This window comes from Triturus cristatus, chromosome 4_1 (assembly GCF_964204655.1).
Source record: "Triturus cristatus chromosome 4_1, aTriCri1.1, whole genome shotgun sequence".
NCBI classification, from domain to species: domain Eukaryota; kingdom Metazoa; phylum Chordata; class Amphibia; order Caudata; family Salamandridae; genus Triturus; species Triturus cristatus.
The window spans coordinates 485,599,419-485,619,371 of NC_140585.1; positions in this window are offsets into that span (position 1 = coordinate 485,599,419).

Below are 19,953 nucleotides of genomic sequence, written 5' to 3' on the forward strand. Positions count from 1 at the left end.
CCAAATGTAGACATTAAATGGATTGGTCAGAGAGGGTTAAAGTGGCACCAATTGATGCCATTGGTGAAATCCTTCATGCAAATCCAACACCCTGACCTCATAATAGTGCACTGTGGTGGCAATGACCTAGGCACTTTGACTGGGGTAGGTCTGGAAATGCTTATGAAGGACACCTTTGCACAACTGTTTTCACTTTTCCCTAAAACTGCCTTTGTGTTTTCTAACATATGCCAAAGGCAAAAATGGAACTGGTCCAATCATTTCTGTCCGCAGATTGACAAAGCAAGAAAGCACGTCAACAAATCTGTTTCTGCTTTCCTCCGTGACTATGGTATGGGTTCCATTTACCACAACAACTTGCGTTACGACATGCAAGACATTTATAGAGGAGATGGTGTGCACTTCAATGATGAAGGGAACAGAGTCTTCCTCTTGTACCTTAGACTCTGCATCGGTACTTACTTGTAGGTACCACTAAAAAATCACTTCATAAACACAACGGCTCTTTTTAGAGCCCCTAATATCTAAACACTTAAATCTGCATTTCATTTCATTTTTTTTTTTTTTTCTACCGTACGCGTACGGTAAGCTTACCGTACGCGTACCCCGCGATTTTTTTTAAAATCAATAAATGTTTTCTTTGTACTTTTCTGTCCTTCTTTGACCCCCTTACAAATGTTAGGGGGTCTGTAACTCTCCTCCTTGCCCCCTTTTCAAGATATCACTCTTTTTTTTCTGAGTGAAACACACGAAATGGCGGCCGCCGCTTCCTGGTTTCGACCGATTCGAATGTTTACTAAGATCTAAGAGCCAATCAGAATCGAGCTCGCGCACGCCACCGTACGCGTACGGTAAGCGTACCGTAAGCGCACCGTAAGCTGGCTCAGATATATATATTGATTTAAAGGCTATTTTCTCAGAATCTACTGAACAGATTTACACCAAACCTACAAAAGGCACTTCCTTGACCTGAGGACTACCTCTCTGCCAAATTTCTAGTAATTCTGTTCAGCCGTTCGGGCTGTAGCTGTGTCTAAAGGTCCTATGGAAAAATGCATGGGAAAAACGCGTTTTGGGACCCCCCTTTTATCTCAGCCCCCGCTTGACGAATCCCCCCGAGACTTTCAGGGTAGGAGCGGAGCATAGCGCCCCACCTATTTTGAAAAATTCGCGAGGATTCGTCGACCGGCGCCAAAGTTATTCCAAATAGAATGTTGCGGATTTCCTATGGAAACGTGGTCCTAACTATAACTACCTACTGGCGACCGCCAGTAGGTAATATATATATACACATACATACATACATACATACATACATACATACGTACATACACATATATATTGTTTTTCATCAACAAGCGCCGAAACGCTATGAGGTTCGAACTCCCTCCAAGATAAAATTCCGGACACGTCAAATGCAAATTCCAGAGTGATTTATTTACATAGCTGAACAAATCCAACACGTTTCGGCATCTGCACGCCTTGGTCACGGGTACAAGAAGACATTTTCTGGCATAATTTAAATACAATTGCGATATTAAACAACATATAAAGGGGACTTCCACATAGTTTTGCTGGCTACATAATCGTCGGCCATCTTGCAATGTGCACACCACCAATGATCTCTAAATAAATTATATCAAAACAAAATTAAATACAAGCCCACATGATAACTCTGGTTTTGTTTTACAAATTAGTTTAGAATTATACATAATATTACCACAAAAACAACCTTAATTCATCATGAATGAACTTTTAAATAACATACTTCTTCTTATGTTTTTATATCAGTTTATTCTTTAGGGCTTAAGTGTTGTGTGCTTCAGTTAATATAGGAAGTACAATGCTTCCAGCCAAAAAGCATATTTTGGAGTACATGCGTGCAATTCAGAATTAAGATAAACAATATCCGGTAGCTCGTCATTTTGAGGAACTACATAAAAGCAGCAGAAATTTGCTTCACTTTTATGTGGTAGACCATGTCACTCAGACCATCAGGGAGGGGATAGGATTCGGTAATTGCGCCAGTTGGAATCGAGATACATACTCGAGCTTGACACAAGGGCACCACAGGGTTTGAATTCCAATGAGGAATTAGCTTGCTATTTGGGGGAATAGATTTACCTGCAATTTGTTTTTTGTAGGGGTATGTGGCTGTATCCTTAGCATTCCCATGTTCATAATATACATAATACTTCGTGCACCTAGGCTTCTAAAATTTTTGGGGTTTTGACGTAACTTTTTCTTTACAGCACTGACAGTGTTTAATTATTGGGTTCTTTATTTTTTTGCATTACATAGGTCCAGCTGAGGAGCATTACCTATAGAAAGAAAAGCATGATAACAAGAAACCAAACTTGAACCATATAAATAGTAGTTGGAAATTGCAAAGTACCAGACAACAGATCTGGTGCTTTACATCTTACAATTAATATTTTACAATTTCAGTTATAATATGAATTATGTGGTAGTATTAAATCAAGGCTTTGTGTTGCAGGAGAGGATACTCATGTTAATAAGTGAATGTCAGCCCACTGGGGCGTTAAACTATGAGGGAAATATTATTTTGATTGTTTATCAATTTTGATTGTGATTACTGTAATCTTTGAATATGAATTTATTATAATCATATCAGCCTTATTTTAAGGTCAATTTGCTGATGTGTCAATATTAGATTTTTTATTCCGTCATATTAACTATTGTGTCATTCATGTATGATATAATGACAGATATGCTAGTTAGCCTTGTTTAGTAATATGCCCACTGGGGCAGAATTGAACACGTATTTTATGAGGAAACTCAGATGTATTTTATATGACACTTATTAATGTTTCTTGCTATTTATGGCTTATAACCTTAAATGTTATGCAATAGTTATTGAGAAACTACGATTGATTTACATTATAGGTAAATGTGTATAAAAATCTTCCCGATTGGAACTGAAGTACATGACACAAGAGACCCATTAACGATCTTATGTGAATGCCCAAGGTTTGAGGAAGAGTATGTGTCGATTGCAAAACAGTGGTTTAATACACCAATGTATTTGGTACATAGCATCAACATTTTTGGTACATAGCACTATCAATTATTTATATATTGCTGTTCATACCCCAAACCGGCATCTACTGTGGTCTGCCTTTCCGGTCAAATGGTGCATGTGTTTTCATGCGTGCGGGTGTTGGCTTTAGATGGATTGCTGGATGATAGTTGTCGCGAAGATCAAACAAAGTCCCTATTGCAGCACAATTGTTTAATTTCTTGCTAGGTTATTTCTTTTGTGCACTGAACTAAGATATCATCAAAGTCACACATTGTAGCATAGCCAAGTTATTCTTCCGAGCGCACAGGAGGCAAAAGTCCAGGAGATATTATTTTCATGTCAATTTCCAGCTTTCCTAAGCCTGTCAGTGTACGTGAGCCCTTGCAATGTGCAAGAATGTTGTTCTCGAACATTCATGCCCATATTTATCAACATTTTGAGCTTGGTTTAAGTCACAAAAGTGACGCAAACCAGCGGAAAAATGTTTTTTTTTTTTTTTTTTACTGGTGCAAAACTTGTTTGTGGCTGGAAAGCTGCCTGAAAGTAACACAGAGCAGCGGAAATCATCAAGGGGGCGTTGCAAGGGTAGTACATGAGCGTTTCCTTACAACCACTCATGGTTTTGATGCAAAACCCTGTCTACTAACAATAATATGTATAAATCAAAAGGAGGGAGAAAGAAGGGGTATGACCCACTCAGCTTCTTTGTCTCAATCGTATTATATATCAAATGGAGAGTGGATCACAGGTCCTGAAAGAACCAGGGTTAGCAACAGCAGTACTAGGTACTGTTAAGAAACCCTCAATCACGTGTTAGTTTTAGGTGGAATATAGCGGTATGTTCGATTATCCGCTAGTCGCTTGACAACGTGACAGCATCATCATTGGGTTAATGAGTGCTTCCTCCACCCGGAGGTATTTCCTCTGGTCTTTCAGTTGTGATCAGAGAACCGTGTTAGGTGTGTGGTGAAGTGCTAAGTGGTGAGTGAAGAAAAATTAAAAGACTCAAAAGAACCAGTTTATATTTTTAATGGAATTGGGTTCGAGTTGAATTAAAAACTACTTATCGTGCACAGAACAGACTATTTAGGGTCTGGTGCACTAGAAAAATGTGTCCAGAAAATAGGTCGACATGTTTCAGCCTTGTCTCATGCCCCGGAGGGTCATATAGGCTTTCATCAGGACCCTAGTGTATGTGTAGGAGATTCTATTATTAGAAGGGATCTCCCTCGTGAGATAGGTGAATACAATTGTTTCACCAATCGATCTGTTTTCTACTTAGAACCTTGATCGTTCAATCGGAGGGTTTACGTCTGGTAGGGTAAGCTGTGCCCGCTCTATTCGTCGGCAATCTGTGACTTGTTCTGTCACTGCTTCTCTCCACCCGGTGTGTAACAATAATAGACATGGTTGTGCGCCCAAAAAATAACACCACTATGAAACTGGCGTTAAAAGGAGAAATGCTTTAATTATCCTAACCTTTTCATGCATGTGTGCTTCACTGTACAGCACATATCTGAAGTGGGAACAAATTTAAAGTTAATCTAAGAATAGTATTTGCACTGGTATTTTAGGATGTAATCAAAATTACGCTTCTCCATTGGTTGTTTCTGACTTTGTCTTATTCATCTTGTAAAGTTAGATCCATTAAAATGCAAATCATCATGCAGCCTTTTTTGATCCTTATCAGATTTAACAATATGATAAAGTTATGATCCTCCCAGGTTGTTATAACAATCAACAGCTGTTTTGTACAATTATATTACACACCACATTTAAATAGCTATCAGACATAATCAGATGGGTCTGCTAGATCCTCTTTGTAAATTACCACACAAAAACTACCCTTGCAACTGTACTCCAGGTTGGGTTACATATTAGAACATAGGGAAAATAAACTCGGTGTCAGTTTGAAATGTTGATGGTTATCCTGTTGAGCTCAGTGCCCTAGATGTTTTTTGATGCTATGTTTAGTTTTCCTAACTTTCTCAAGTTTTCTCGAGACATTAAGGTCTTGCTGGTTGACAATCCGTGGTTAAAGTCAGAAGGAAGTTTGGTAGAGTACAAATCTGATATTAATTTTCCCAAGCTGTACTAAAGTATACCTGCAGAGGCACTTAGAGTATGACTTTGATACAACAATTCAAAGAGTCTCTATAGCTGCTTGCTATCTTTTCATTCTTTTTCCAGGGTGCATTTCTATCCATTACTACTCTGATTTTTAATATTTATACTGTACCATTTAAGAGCATTGTGCTCTCTGATGGTGCCTAATTTTTATCAGAGTTAGGAACTCCTCCCCCTTTAGAAACATGTTTGCCTTTTCCAAGCTCCATGTGGGACTGCACAGTTAAGTTTTAGGGTCATATCATACTGTATTGCCCTTGCCGGGATAGGATGAGCCATGTTTTAGAACTGTTCTGCTAGACGATGAGTAGGTAGTCTCAAAACAAAGAGCGTTCTAGCAATCATAGTGCTGCTTATTACTATTCCTCAACACCAGTTCCCATACGCTCAGTGGTTTCTAATTCACCCTAAGGGAAGATCTTGGAGGACAAGTCACAGTTCCTAACCTGTGACTTCCTCTTCTCAAGGTTCATCCTACCAATGGTATTCTGAGTGTTCAACCATTTAATTTAATGGCATAGTCTCTGTCTTAAGGTAGGCCCTCCCGTTGATCCTCCCCATCGTGGCTCTCTCAACATCCACATGTTCTTTGGAAACAGTAACTGAATTGACCAATTGGTTTGTGGTGACTGTTGATGTGAGGATTTCCAGGCCGATAACCATTTAATCCAAGCCATTTTAACAGCAACGTCATTAAGCATAGGATTAGCAAGTGCCATCCATGCCAATCCAAAGTGCCAAAAGGCTTTTGCCATTTGTCAGCTTGACATGGATGACACTTGCTAATCCTATGATTAAAGACTTTGTTGTTAAAATGGCAAAAGGTTTTGTCACTCTCTAGCTTGGCATGGGTGGCACTGTGCTAATTCTATGCTTAAAATCTCTGCTAGAGAAACATATATTTGAAGTGAACTGATTCAGTGTCAGTGGTGATGTATGGTATAAATGAGCTACTCCACACCTAAACTTAGGAACTACCCAGAGTTCCCTGGATCCTTTTTTGCATGATTTATGCGGCACTCTGATCCTAAAAGTGTGCTGTATTGACTTATGTTGGATGCTCTCTTGTGTCTAGACAAAGCTATACCAATCTGATGAACTCTAACTAGAGCGAAACACGTGTGTCAGTTGTTGCTTTTGTTCATTCCAGGTTGGCTTGGCTGGTATCTTAGCAGACCTAAGCTGTAGTTCTTTGCCTGGTGTGGTAAAAGTCTTATTTCATTTTTCAACTTGGTGTGGTTGGCACCTGCTAATCCTATGCTTAAAGATTTTGCTGTAGGGGGCGTGGCTAAGTAGATGCAGATTGTGGCTGAGGCTTAGAAAGCTCTGCTGGACTGCTGCTCTTACCAGCGACAATCCCTGTCTGCACCGGGTCCCAGCTGACACAGAATGTGACCCTAGAGAGGGGAGGTAAGCAGACTGCTTCCTGGCCCAAACAAGAGGGCCATGAGCACCCAAGAGACCCAGCAACGAAATGGCCAACTGGCAAGGACTGCCGGGGGCATGATGTGTTCCCCATCCAAGACAGAGCTCTCCCAGAGAGTGCTGGAGGACGGTCCCCACCTGGAAGGGTGAGAGGCAAAGGGGCATCCAAAAAGGAGACCCGCAACGTTGACGCAGGCTCGTGACAGGGCAGTGGTCCTGCTGCCCTGTGACTGCCTCCTGCAGAGCTTTTCATGGCAAGAGCCTTGTAGATATCCCGGCTCATAACTGAGCTCTCCCAGAAAGTGCTGAGGGACTGTTGTCCCTCCTCCCCATGATGGGTGAAGGCCAGGGGAGCACTAAGCATGGAAAACAAAAAAAAACTAAATAAAAAAAAACTAGAGGAGACCTACGATGGTGGCTCAGGGGAGGCCTGCAGCCCCATGGCAGCCTCCAGAATGGGCACCTCTCCCCCTGGCCGACACTGAAGGAGACGATCTTTACGCCAATTTCCCTGTCACCATGAGCGGTATGTTCGGGATGTCCAATAATGGTCCCACGACAGGTCGCTGCAGCAAGGGCACGAGGGGAGATATAAGGGGGCAGACTCCCCCTTGTAGAACCGAGTCACAAGAAAACAGTCAAAAAAAGATTAAAAAAGAAGAAAAGGGGGCAAGGTTTTTTAAAAAAAACATCCGAAATAATAAATAAATAAATGAAGCGGGGGCTCCCCCACTTCATTTAAATGAGCCCCCGGGTGGGCCAGGTTCCGGGGGCAATCCTATAATTATATTGTGGGGGCTTGCGCGGCGTCCTTAGTCCCAGGGAACGCCACCTCCCCGGGCCTATGTAAATTAGGTGTGGGAGGGCACACGGCCCTCCCATAGCCTCGGGGACCGCCACCTCCCTGGGGCTTGTTTTGTAATTGTTAAGTCCCGGGGATCACCACCCCTCTGGGCTTTAATTAAATATGCAAGGGGGCCTCGCGGGTTCCCCTAAGCCCCGGGGACGACCACCTCCCTTGGGCTTTGAAAATAGAGGGAGGGGGCCCTCCTGGAGCCCTTGATGGCCCCGGGGATCGCCACCCCCCAGGGTCGGTTCCTGCAATGTCCAGGGGAGCCCACCCCCGGGACATTGTTGTTTGCTATGACAGGGTGGAAGCACGTCTCGCACACTGTTGCTTTGTTGAAGCAAGAGGAGGATAACCTGCTCTCGCTTCAGTGAAGCAAATCGGGATTGCTTTTGGGCAAGGGGAGCTGTATGTTAGCAGCTCCCCTTGCCCAAAAGCAATGCCGGTTCCCGCAGGAGGCAGGGAGCCAGCTGGAACCATGGGGGCATTGGGGCTCCCCCCACGGTCCCCAACGAAGAGGCCAGGCCCTGGGGGATGGGGTCCCCGGGGCCAGTAGTGGACAAGGGAAGAGGGACCACGCGGCCCCCCCTTCCTAATGATTAATAAAAACATTCAAGAATTGGGCATGCCCCGGGGAATGGGGTCCTCCAGGGGCATATAAATTAATGGAAGTGCACCATTTTATTTTGGGAAAAGTTTGGAGTGGCGATCCTAATGCAGCGCTCAGCACAGCCCCCTAGTGTGAACACGCTGGATGTGTGGCTCTCAGTGTGACCCCATAGTGTGAACACTCTGGGTGCGCGGCTCTCAGCGCGGCACCAGAGTAATTCACAGGTCTTTAAAAGACCATTTACCTGTAAATGTGGCTTTGTTGTGATTTCACCTCTTCTTAGAGCCCCTGCATCTCCACTCTGCCTATGACTGGAAGAATTAGCCCCCCCCGAAATTTTTATCAGCCTACCCCGAAATTTGGCTCTAGCTGTGCCCCTGACTGGCGTGCGCAGGCTCTGCCCACTCCGCTTACGTTTACTGAATTCCATAGATTCTATCTGCCGTATGTCAATGATCCAGCTGTGAGGCTGGGTATATCTTGTAGACAGGATTCTGGTCCTTTCCCGAGGGTTGGTTTGCAATCCTGATGCTCCGCCGGGGTTGCCACTGGTTGGCAGCCAATTAGAGCCAAGCTCCTGCTCGGGGGTTAGGCTCCGCCAACATATGTACTTATCCAATCACTCCGGCAATCCCCAAACACTTATAAATTCACTATACACTCTCATTGCAGTACTCTAATCATCCAGTCTCTACCCATGTACTCGTAGAATGACCCAGACAAAGTTACATAACCAAGGTCTTCCCCACTGCCAGAGGTAACATGGTTGCGTGCGCAGCCAACAGCACAATGTAATGTGGTAGGGACCAGGGCCCTCACGCATACATAATGAACACACGGACACAGTTAGTTAGATAGTGGAACTGGCTACGGGCACGTGTGCTCTGCACCTTTTTATCACCAGGGTCACATGTCCACTGACGTCTGTGCTGGATGCATGTGGGGTGAGTGTAAGCCAGCCCTCAGGGAATAGTTGGTGCTGGCAATAACTACAACAGTGTTCATCGGATCACACACAGAAATTCAATCATAAAGGGTCCATGACTTGTGGTGCACTAAGGTAGGGGCACCAGATATTAAATCACATACAAAAGATTGTATCGTAAAGGGTCCATGACTGGTGGTGCACTGAGCGTGCTGATGTGAAGAAATTGTTAATGTCCCTTCGGGGTATTCCTGCTGCCTGAGGTGACATTGTTGCATCCGGTGTCTACAGCACAAAAGTGAATCATAAAGGGTCCCTGAGTTGTGATGCACAGAGTTAGTGGCACCTGAAGAGCTCAGCGTGTGCGCAGCCAGCGATGATGGCTTGTCCTTGCAAGACAGGATTGGATATGTGTGAGACCTGCTGACCGCAGTGTAGGCTGGAGGCAGCAGTCAGCAAGGGCCTACAACCATGTGGTGTTGACTTGTGGTGTACTAAGTTAGTGGCAACAGTGGGACTCAGCGTGTGTGCAGCCAGCGATGATACGTGGTTTGGGCGGGCCGCACTGGGAGCAATGTATTTTGCCTAATGAATTCTGCGTCAATAAGGCCACGTGGCGGTGACTTGTGGTGCACTGAGTTAATGGCATCAGAAGCATTCAGATTGTGCGCAGCCAGCGACGATGCGTGGTGCGGGCGGGCCGCACTGGGAGCAATGTCTGTTGCCTACTGGACTGCGTCATCTGCAATCACGACTCGATCTGAATTGTGAGCCCTGCTATCAACAGTGTAGATGGAAGGCAGTAGTCAGCGCAGACATCGAGGAAAATCCGAAGACAAAGAGTACAGTTCTCTCTGCAATTAATAAATCAAGACACAATTCAAATTGTGAGCCCTGCTGACCACAGTGTATGTGTATGGAACAAAAGATTTAATATGTATGGAATACACTGTCGAAATGTGTAGGTTTCAGGGACATTATAGTTAGTTGCCTACTGGACTCTGAAATTAATGAATCAAGACTGAATTTGAATTGTAAGCCCTGCTGACCACAGTGTAGGCCGGAGGCAGCGGTCAGCAAGGGCCCACAGGCACGTGGTATAGAGTTGAGCTGCACAGTTAGTGGCACCTGAAGCACTCAGCGTGTGCACAGCCAGCGATGATGCGTGGTCCGGTCGGGCCGCACTGGGAGCAATGTCTGTTGCTAATGGACTCTGCAATTAATGAATCAAGACTCAATTTTAATTGGGAGCCCTGCTGACCGCAGTGTAGGCCGGAGGCAGCAGTCAGCAAGGACCAACAGCCACGTGGTGTTCACTTGAGCTACACAGAGTTAGTGGCACCTGAAGTACTCAGCGTGTGTGCAGCCAGCGATGATGCGTGCTCCGGGCGGGCCGCACTGGGAGCAATGTCTTTTGCCTAATGAATTCTGAGTCAATAAGGCCACGTGGTGGTGACTTGTGGTGCATTTAGTGGCACCTGAAGCACTCAGCGTGTGCACAGCCAGCGATGATGCGTGGTCCAGAAGGGCCGCACTGGGAGCAATGTCTGTTGCCTACTGGACTGCGTCATCTGTAATTACGACTCAATGTGAATTGTGAGCAATCCTGTCTGCAGTGTAGAGCGGAGGCAGTGGTCAGCAAGGGCCCACATCCTCGTGGCATTGAGTTCAGCTGCACAGTTAGTGGCACCAGAAGCATTCAGCGGGTGCGCAGCCTGCGATGATGCGTGGTCCGGGCGGGCCGCACTGGTAGCAATGTCTTTTGCCTAATGAATTCTGCCTTAATAAGGCTACGTTGCGATTATTTGTTGTGCACTGAGTTAGTGGCATCTGAGGCACTCAGTGTGTGCACAGCCAGCGATGATACGTGGTCCGGGCGGGCCGCACTGGGAGCAATGTCTGTTGCCTACTGGACTGCGTCATCTGTAATCGCGACTCGATGTGAATTCTGAACCTTACTGTCCGCAGTGTAGGCCGGAGGCAGCGGTCAGCAAAGGCCCACAGCCACTTGGCGTTGAGTTCAGCTGCACAGTTAGTGGCACCAGAAGTATTCAGCGTGTGCGCAGCCTGCAATGATGCGTGATCTGGGCAGGCCGCACTGGTAGCAATGTCTTTTGTTTAATGAATTCTTCGTCAATAAGGCCATGTGGCGGTGACTTGTGGTGCACTGAGTTAGTGGCACCTGAAGCGCTCAGCGTGTGCGCCACCTGCAATGATGCGTTGTCCGGGCGGGCCGCACTGTGAGGAATGTCTCTTGCCTACTGGACTGCGTCATCTGCAATCGCGACTCGATCTGAATTGTGAGCCCTTCTGTCCGCATTGTACATCGAAGGCAGTAGTCTGTACAGACAAAACTGTGTGGTGCTGTGCCGCTGGGTTTGCAGGGGGCCTGTGTCGAGGAGGCCCGCGGCCACGTCAGTGGCCTGATGGCAGGGTGAGGGCCACCGCTCTGGCAGACACGTTGGCCTTCACAGAATTGAACCACGCCCAGATCCCCGGCCTATTTATTCACACTCCTACGCTGGAGTGGCATACATTGGACCAGCCCACTCCGCTTCCGGTTCTGCTTACAGGGGGGGACGACATAGCTAGATGACCGAGATCTTCCCCACTGCCTAAGGTAACATGGTTGCGTCCACTGTCCACAACAGTACAAGCACCAGCAGTATATGTACACATGGAGAGGTCTGTGCTCTGCATAGTGAGGTTTGTCGAGCACATTACCGCTACAGTTGGCATTGTGTGCATTGTTATTGACGGGTGACTTGCCTCCTTCACACATACTTGGTTCCCACGTCTCCCACCATTCAGCTATTGTGTGGCTGAGGGGCCATGCCGTTTTGGGAAGGTACGCTGTTCTGCACTGCCTCGGTGGTAGTAGGGAGGGGTGGCCGAGAGGGAGGTCGTTGGGGTGGTGGCGGTGGGTGTTGTGGCCTTCTTGGGTGTCGGAGCTGCATGATCAGTAGCTCTATGACATGTGTTGTTCTTCAGATGTGGTTCTGGGCTGGGCTCCCTTTCATACTGTAGGTAGTCGTCCTGCTTTACACCAGTAACAGGCAGATGTTAAATTCCTACTGCTAACGCGGCTTATTGCCTGTTTTTGGATCGCATCGCAGATTTCGCTGGTCATTGAAAATATGGGGAAGTGGTGTTTTCGTGTTTTTTTTGCACGGGAACACCTATTCTGCATATCATTAGCGTTAGTTGTCACTCTCATTGATGGCGATGTTTTTTGGCGGAAGCTAACGCTGGAAAACTGGCAATATCGGCAGTTGTCACCAGGTTGAGAATGGGATGATAATTCTTTTGCTGCGGTAAAGTGTCGATAACTCAGCGATAAGTTCTTGAGAATACACTCCATCGTTTTTTTAAATTTTTTCGTCTGGATTCGTGCATCCAGCCGCTTTAAAAAAAAAAATGTATTCATTTTTTGGCCCTGGGGATTTTTGTGGGATCCCCTGAGCAGGCCTAGGGGGTCAGGGTGTTTGTACCCTGCCCACTTTTCTTGTTTTTTCACCTTTTTTCTTGTGATTCGCATGTTGCTACAACAAAGTCCTAAAAAGCACAAGGGCTTGTTTTAGAGTCACCCTATAACCCAAAAGTTGGGACTTATCGCAGAGTTATCTGCAGTTTAGCACAGCAAAAGTGGCGAAAGAATTATCGCACCATTCTCAAGTTGGTGCACACTGCCACATTGCCCACAGGCTAACGGTACCAACACAGCGGACAGTCAACATCGTTACCCATACAAAGCTGCTGGCTGTGCTGCACCTGTTGGCCTCTGATATCTTCCAACTAACAACTGCAAGAGTCGGAGGAGTCTCACAGCCAGCCCTATTAAACTTCCTCACACGTCTTGGATACATGTCTACAAAAGCAACGTAGGGCCCCTGTATCCTCACCACCTGCTCGTCCCAATTCGTAGTATTCCTGCACAACCAAACCCAACCCTAGCCGTTGTTTGATGCCTCTGTGCTCCTGATCCAAGATTGTAGTCACTGAAATGGAGGTGCGCCTGGTCATGAAGTCTAGTAGTCAACAGTAGTGGAAAAACAGTACTTTATTAGAAAAACATAACATAAATTAGCAACACAAATACATCAAACATTGCCAACGGGGAACATCAACTTGTAGATCAAAATAACTTTAGATCGTCCTGGAAATCCCAAAACTCCGTTTTCAGAAACCTGTTGGATAAATGAAGACAATGGTCAAGCGTTAGTATGGTCACAAACGTAATATGGTACAATGTATTGTACTTGGACAAAACGGAATGCTTACAGGTATGATCAATCCTTCACAAAATGACCGTAACAGAAGCTTGTGTGGTCGTAACCTTCGTAGGAAAGAAAAGGAACGTTTCAACTACACCAACTTTTGTTACGGTCACATTATGCAGGATTTATCACACCTGTAAGCATCAGGGTTCATTTCAGCTTGATACACCTGCATGTTCACTTCACCTACACTGCGCAGAAACAGCTGGAGACCAAGCAAGGGAACCACGCCATAGCAGCCTTCCTGCACGTGTTGGGGGCAACTGTCTGCACACATGTACTACTTGTGCCCCCTGCCGACACTGCACACAATCACCGCAACAGAAACCACATGCATTCCAACAATGTGCAGGCAAAACTGGACCACCGGGGCCTGTACACTAATGTCGTTGCAAACTTCTCAGGCAGTGTGCAGGATTTCTACATCTCTCGCAAGCATACTAACCCTGGTCCCCAGACCAGACCGCTGCCCAGCGATGACTGTCCGACCCTGCGCACCCAGACCTCAATGCTCACCTGCCACCACCGGCGTGTCTCCAAGAGGGCCTACCATGTGCTAGAGCAAGCTCCTCAGCCGTCGCTGGATTCTGCAGCACAGGCCCCCAGCGCATCCTGCTGCACTGCGCCGAGGAGTCATGTCTGTACAGCCAGCTGCCTTTGGCGTACACGCGGTCCAGCCAAGCTCTCAATTCAAATCGTGTCTTGATTGCCAGGATAGCGTATCAAGGCCACCCATCATCACAGGCTGCACACCCGCTCAGCTCTGGTGGCACTAACTCAGTGCAGCTCAAGTCATCACCACGTGGTAGGAGGCCCGTGTTGGCCAAAATGCCTCGGCTACCACCAACTCTGCGCACCTCAAGTTATCGTCACGTGGCAGGAGGCCAGTGTCCGGCAAAGTGCTTCGGATGCCACCAACTCTGTGCACCTCAAGTCACCGGGACGTTGCGGGAGGCCCGTGTCGGTCGAAGTGCCTCAGCTGCCACCAACATAATAAGCACATGGATACACCCAGCTAGAGAGTGGAAATGGCATCGAGCACGTGCGCCCGGCCCTTTTTATTGGCAGGGTCACATGTCCTGTGACGCCTTTGCTGCATGGGTGTGGTGTGGGTGTAAAGCAGCCGTGAGGGAGTGGCTGTGGCATGTTGACAACTGGACTTGTGAACAGAAGATCACTACAGGGACATGTAGTGTTGTAGTTCCCTCCCTGTGAGCGTAAGCGGAGTGGGCCGGCTGAAACGCGCATCAATTATGACTTCACCAATATGGCGGGTTGAATCCGCACACCCACCGAGATAGGTACAGGATCTCCACTTTTTTCTAAATAAAAAATATATATTAATATTTAAGAAAACAGAAGACATTATATTATTTTAATAACAAACAAAAAAATTACAAAAACTATTTTTTGGATATTAAAGTTACAAAGTATCACTAAAAAAAATTCAAAATTACTGAAAAAATCATAGGTTTAATGAACATTATAATTCGAAATTAGCACCCGCAATGCACTGCTGATGACGTGACATATTACATCATTCATGACATGGTCAGTGATGACATCTCAAATGACATCACTGATGACATCACTGATGCCATCATCCACATGAAAATCTGATGCACCTCCTCACACTGTAATATAACCTTTGATACACCCACTGTAAAATACACTCATCCAGAGTTACTCACACACCTAGTCAGTCATGCAAAGAATCAATCACATTTCCATTTACTGACCTGTACAGTTATACACACACCACATCACTTATTCAAACAGAAACAAATGCATACTTACTCTCTTATACAATGACTGATACAAGTACACACTCATCTATACAGCCACTCTCACAATCACTGACTCTCACGTATAGTCATTTATATACTTCAACTTTCACATACACTGCCTTTTACATATGTAGTTGCTTGGACATGTACCATTGAGATATCCATTCACTCACCAACACACCCACACACACATTCACCCACCCATACAGCTGTTTCCACATGCACTCTTGAACCCATACACACAGTGAATCAACCACTCAAACATCTATGTACAGAGTCACACACCTCCCACCCACCCCCACACACACACTCAGGCACCCATACAAATACTAAGGCAACCAATTGATAACCCATATAGCCACTCATGTAGCTACTGACCAACCCATGCCGCAGCTTATACAACAACAGACAGACTAATACAGACATTCACACAATTTAGTCACTAACCCATGCATTCAGTAAGACACATGTAATCACTCACTTAAACAGTCAGTCATGCACCTACTAAATCTTCCATTCAGACACTTATACACCCACTCATTCCTCAGTACACCTTGGCATATATATAAAATACATATTTAAACTTTAAAGAAAAACACAGTCACTGGACGATGTCATCAGTGATGTCGTCAGTTATGTCATGTGAGATGTCATCAGTGATGTCATCAGTGATGTCACCGACCATGTCATGAATTATGTAATATGTCACATCATCAGCAGTGCATTGCGGGTACGTGAGATATAGTTAGCTGAACTAACTATTACGAGGGAATCTCTATGATTTTGTACGAGAGAAATGTCTAACTAACTATAACATGCCTGAAACCTATGTTTTTTAGTGAATTTCTAAGGGTTTTTAAAATGCTAATTTCTAAATATAACGTGCCTGAAACCTATGTTTTTTTCTGTGAATATATATATATATACATGTATGTGTGTAGAGTAAAGTGGTGCCTGGTAGAGTGGCATAGAGTGCAGTGATGTACAGTGCAGAGGCATAGAATGGTGCAAAGTAGAGTGGTGTATAGTTCATGGAGTAGAAAGCAGTGGAGTACAGGGGTGCTGAGAAGACTAGATTGGTGTAGAGTGCAGTGGCTTAAGAGTAGAGTGGTGTACAGAGTAGTGGCATAGAGTGCACTGGAATGCAAAGCAGTGGCATAGAGTAGAGTGGTGCAGAATAGAGTGGTGCAGAGTAGAATGTCATAGAGTGCAGTAGCATAGAGTAGAGTGGTGCAGAGTAGAGTGGCATGGAGCGCAGTGGCATAAAGTGCAGTGGCGCAGAGTACAGTGATGTAGAATGTGTTGTTGTAGAGTCCAGTGGTGCAGAGTAGAGTGCATCAGTGCAAAGTAGAGTGTAGTGACGTAGAGAGTAGTGGCATACAATAGATTGGAGCAGAGTACAATACTGTGGCATATAGTTCAGTGGTGTAGACTACAGTGGTGCACAGAACAGTGTTGCAGAGTGAATTATAGTGCAGTGTCATACAGTAGAGCGGTGCACAATAGAGTATAGTGTAGTGACGTAGACTGCGGTGGTATAGACAGCAGTAGTATGAAGTTAAGTGGGGTAGAGTAGAGTGGCATAAAGTAGCGTGGCATTGGATGAAGTGGAGTAGGGTAGAGTGTTGTCAAGTGGCACTGTGTGGAGTGGCGTACCGTAGAGTGGGGGAGAGTGGAGTGTCATAGTGTGGCGTGTAGTGGCACAGAGTAGAGTAGAGTGGAGTGGCCTAGAGTAGACTGGTATAGATTGCAGTGGCATAGAGTGCAGTGTTGTACAGTAGAGTAGTGCAGAGTGGAGTGCAGTGCAGAGTGGCACAGTAGGGTACAGTGGTACAGAGTGGTAGTACAGTGACGTTGAGTGCAGTGGGATACAGTGTAGTGGAGGAGAGTGCTGTAAAGTACAGTGACCTAGCATGCAGTGGTGTACAGTAGAGTGGTGCACAGTAGAGTAGAGTGCAGTGATCTGGAGTGGTGCAGAGTAGAGTGCAGGAGCATGTGGTGCTACTTTCGGTGCAAAGTAGAGTGCAGTGACGTAGAGAGTTGTCGTGTACAATAGAGTGGAGCAGAGTACAATACCGTGGCATATAGTTCAGTGGTGTAGACTACAGTGGTTCACAGAACAGTGGTGCAGAGTGGAATAGAGTGCAGTGGCATACAGCAGAGTGGTGCACAATAGAGTATAGTGTAGTGGTGTAGAGTGCAGTGATGTTCACTGCAGTGGCATAGAACTCAGTGGTACAAAGTGCTGTGGGGTAGAGTAGAGTGGCATAGAGTAGCATGTCATTGGATAGAGTGGAGTGGGGTAGAGTGGTGTGGAGTGGCACTGTGGAGTGGTGTGGTGTACAGTAGAGTGGGGAGAGTGGAGTGCCATAAAGTGGCGTAGAGTAGCATATAGTAGAGTGAAGTGGCATAGAGTGGTGCCGAGTAGATTGCATTGCCCTAGAGTACGGTGGAATAGAGTGCAGTGGCACAGATTTGAGTGGCTTAGAGTGAAGTGAGGTAGAGTGAAGTAGCATAGACTAGAGTGCCATTGTGTGGAGTGGAGTGGGGTGGAGTGGCATTGTGTGGAGTGGAGTGGCATGGCATACAGTAGAGTGGCATAGTGTGGCATGGAGTCGCATACCAAAAGTGGAGTGGCATAGAGTGGAGTAGCTTAGAGTACAGTGGCCTAAAGTACAGTTGTATAGAGTAGAGTGGTACAGAGTAGAGGGCAGTGGAGTGCAGTGGTGTAGAGTAGAGTGGCATAGAGCAGAGGGGTGTAGAGTGCAGTGGTGTGGAGTAGAGTGGTGTAGAATGCTGAAGAGTACAGTAGAGTGACGTCTAATGCCCCTGGAGTAGAGTGCAGTGGAGTAGAGTGGTGCAGAGAAGAGTAGAGTGGCGTACAATGAGGTGGCATAAAATAGAGTGGTGTATGGGGCTTTGTTATTTACAGATTTACAGCAATGGCATAGAGTGCAGTGGCATAGAGTAAAGTTGTGCAGAGTGTAGTGCAGTGGTGTAGAGTGCAGTGGTGTACAATGCTGTGGCATAGAGTGCAGTGGAGTAGAGAAGAGTGGTGAAGGCTAGAGTTCAGTGGCAAAGAGTGCAGTGGCATACAGTGCTGTGGTATAGAGTATAGTGGCATAAAGTACAGTGGTTCAAAGTAAATAAGAGTGGCATAGAGTGCAGTGGTGCACAATTGAGTAGAGTGCAGCGCGTAGAGTGGCACAGAGAAGAGCAGAGTGGCACAGAGTGAAGTGTTGTAAAGTACAGTAGTGTAGTGTGTTGTACAACTCACCCCTCTTCTCACCTCTCTATTTTTTTTTTTAACATTTCAAAAGTACCACAGTATTTTCTCAATACATTCGACAAACTGGTGAAGTTCAGTGGTTTTGTACCTTTAAAACAGCCTTTTATAACTGACATCTTCACTTAACTATAACGTCACTTTAAGTATTGTTTTTTTCAGTGAATTTCTAGAGGTTTTTTTAACTTGAAGTCATATTTAATTACCATTCGTAAAGCCAACCCCCCAGGGGTTAGACTGCAGGAACTGCCCTGCAGTCAAACCTCCCCCATCCCAACCCCCAATAAATAAAGCAGATCCATCATCTTTCTCCAAAAATCACCTATAATATCAATCAAATATATATTTCAATAATACACTCAATGCAATGTTTATTGATTACTTATTTATTTTTAATTAAAATTGTATTAAAATACATATGTATGATTTTTTTTACATAGCTTTTATTATTATATTTTGTGGGTGAAAAATGTGAAACTAGTCAAAGACTCACTGTTTTCTTAATTTAAAAAAATATTTCTAAGCCTTTCTTAAAAATGTATCCTAAAAAATATTTTTCATGAAAACAGCCTCAAAATAACCTTATATATTTTAATATACGTCTTCAGACCACAGAAAAGGCAGCCATAATGACAGTCCCTAGAGGGTTGCACTTACAGCTGAAGAACAAAAGCGCCAGCATGGTAACTGCTTCACAAAATATGGTGAGTTCTCAAGGGATCATAGTTTCAAGGACCTAGTAGACTTACTGTTTTTTTATATGTTGCTGTGGGACTGCAGAACTCCTTTCAGCCCCCTCTGCAACAAAACATTTGGTTGTGCCTCTGCTAGGGACATCGACAAAAACAAATCAATATGTAAATAGCCCTTGCAGGGCATTATAAGGCGCTCCTTGAAGGAGCAGTGAATTATAAATGAGCAGCTGAGACTGCACATTTATTTTTCTTTTTTAGCCTTTTGAAAATGTTTTTAGGCGGCCGCGGTGCCCAACCTGGGCACCCTACACAATTTTCCTTGTTGGGGTCAGGGGAGAGCCCCACAGTCCCTGTGGTCCACTGGCTCCCTGCTCTCGCAAGAGCTGGCTTTATTTATTTATTTTAAGCAGCAGGTCCCTCATTGGGGAATGCGGCTAGGGGGGCCCAGGACCCCTGCAGTCCCGCCAGCTCCCCTGCTTACACACATCCCAACCCGCTGGAGCAGTTTTCTTTTGCTCCTGCAGGGTGGGAGCAATTCTGTATTTCCCTACCTGAGAGTGTGGGTAGGGAAATGTTTTGTTCTCCCACAGAGAGAGGGCAATTTTGTGCTCCCGCTGGGTGAAAGAACATTTCACTTTCTCTGCCTGGCCATGTGGGTAAGGAATTAGATGGTGTTCCTTTGGTTGGGGACCCTGGGACCTGAGACGAACTTGGGGGAAGAAATCTCAGGCTCTATGGGGGGGCATTTATTTAAGTGACGGCCCTGGGGGAGTGGGTACCCAGGGGCTTTATAGGCTTGTACATGGGGCCATATGCCCCTCCCTTTTTTGACAGGTTTTGTTCCCATGGTTGGGTTTCCTGGGGCTTGTCATGGCTCAGAAAGGGGGGCCACATGGCCCTCCCCTTTATTCATTGATTTCGGCATGGGGGT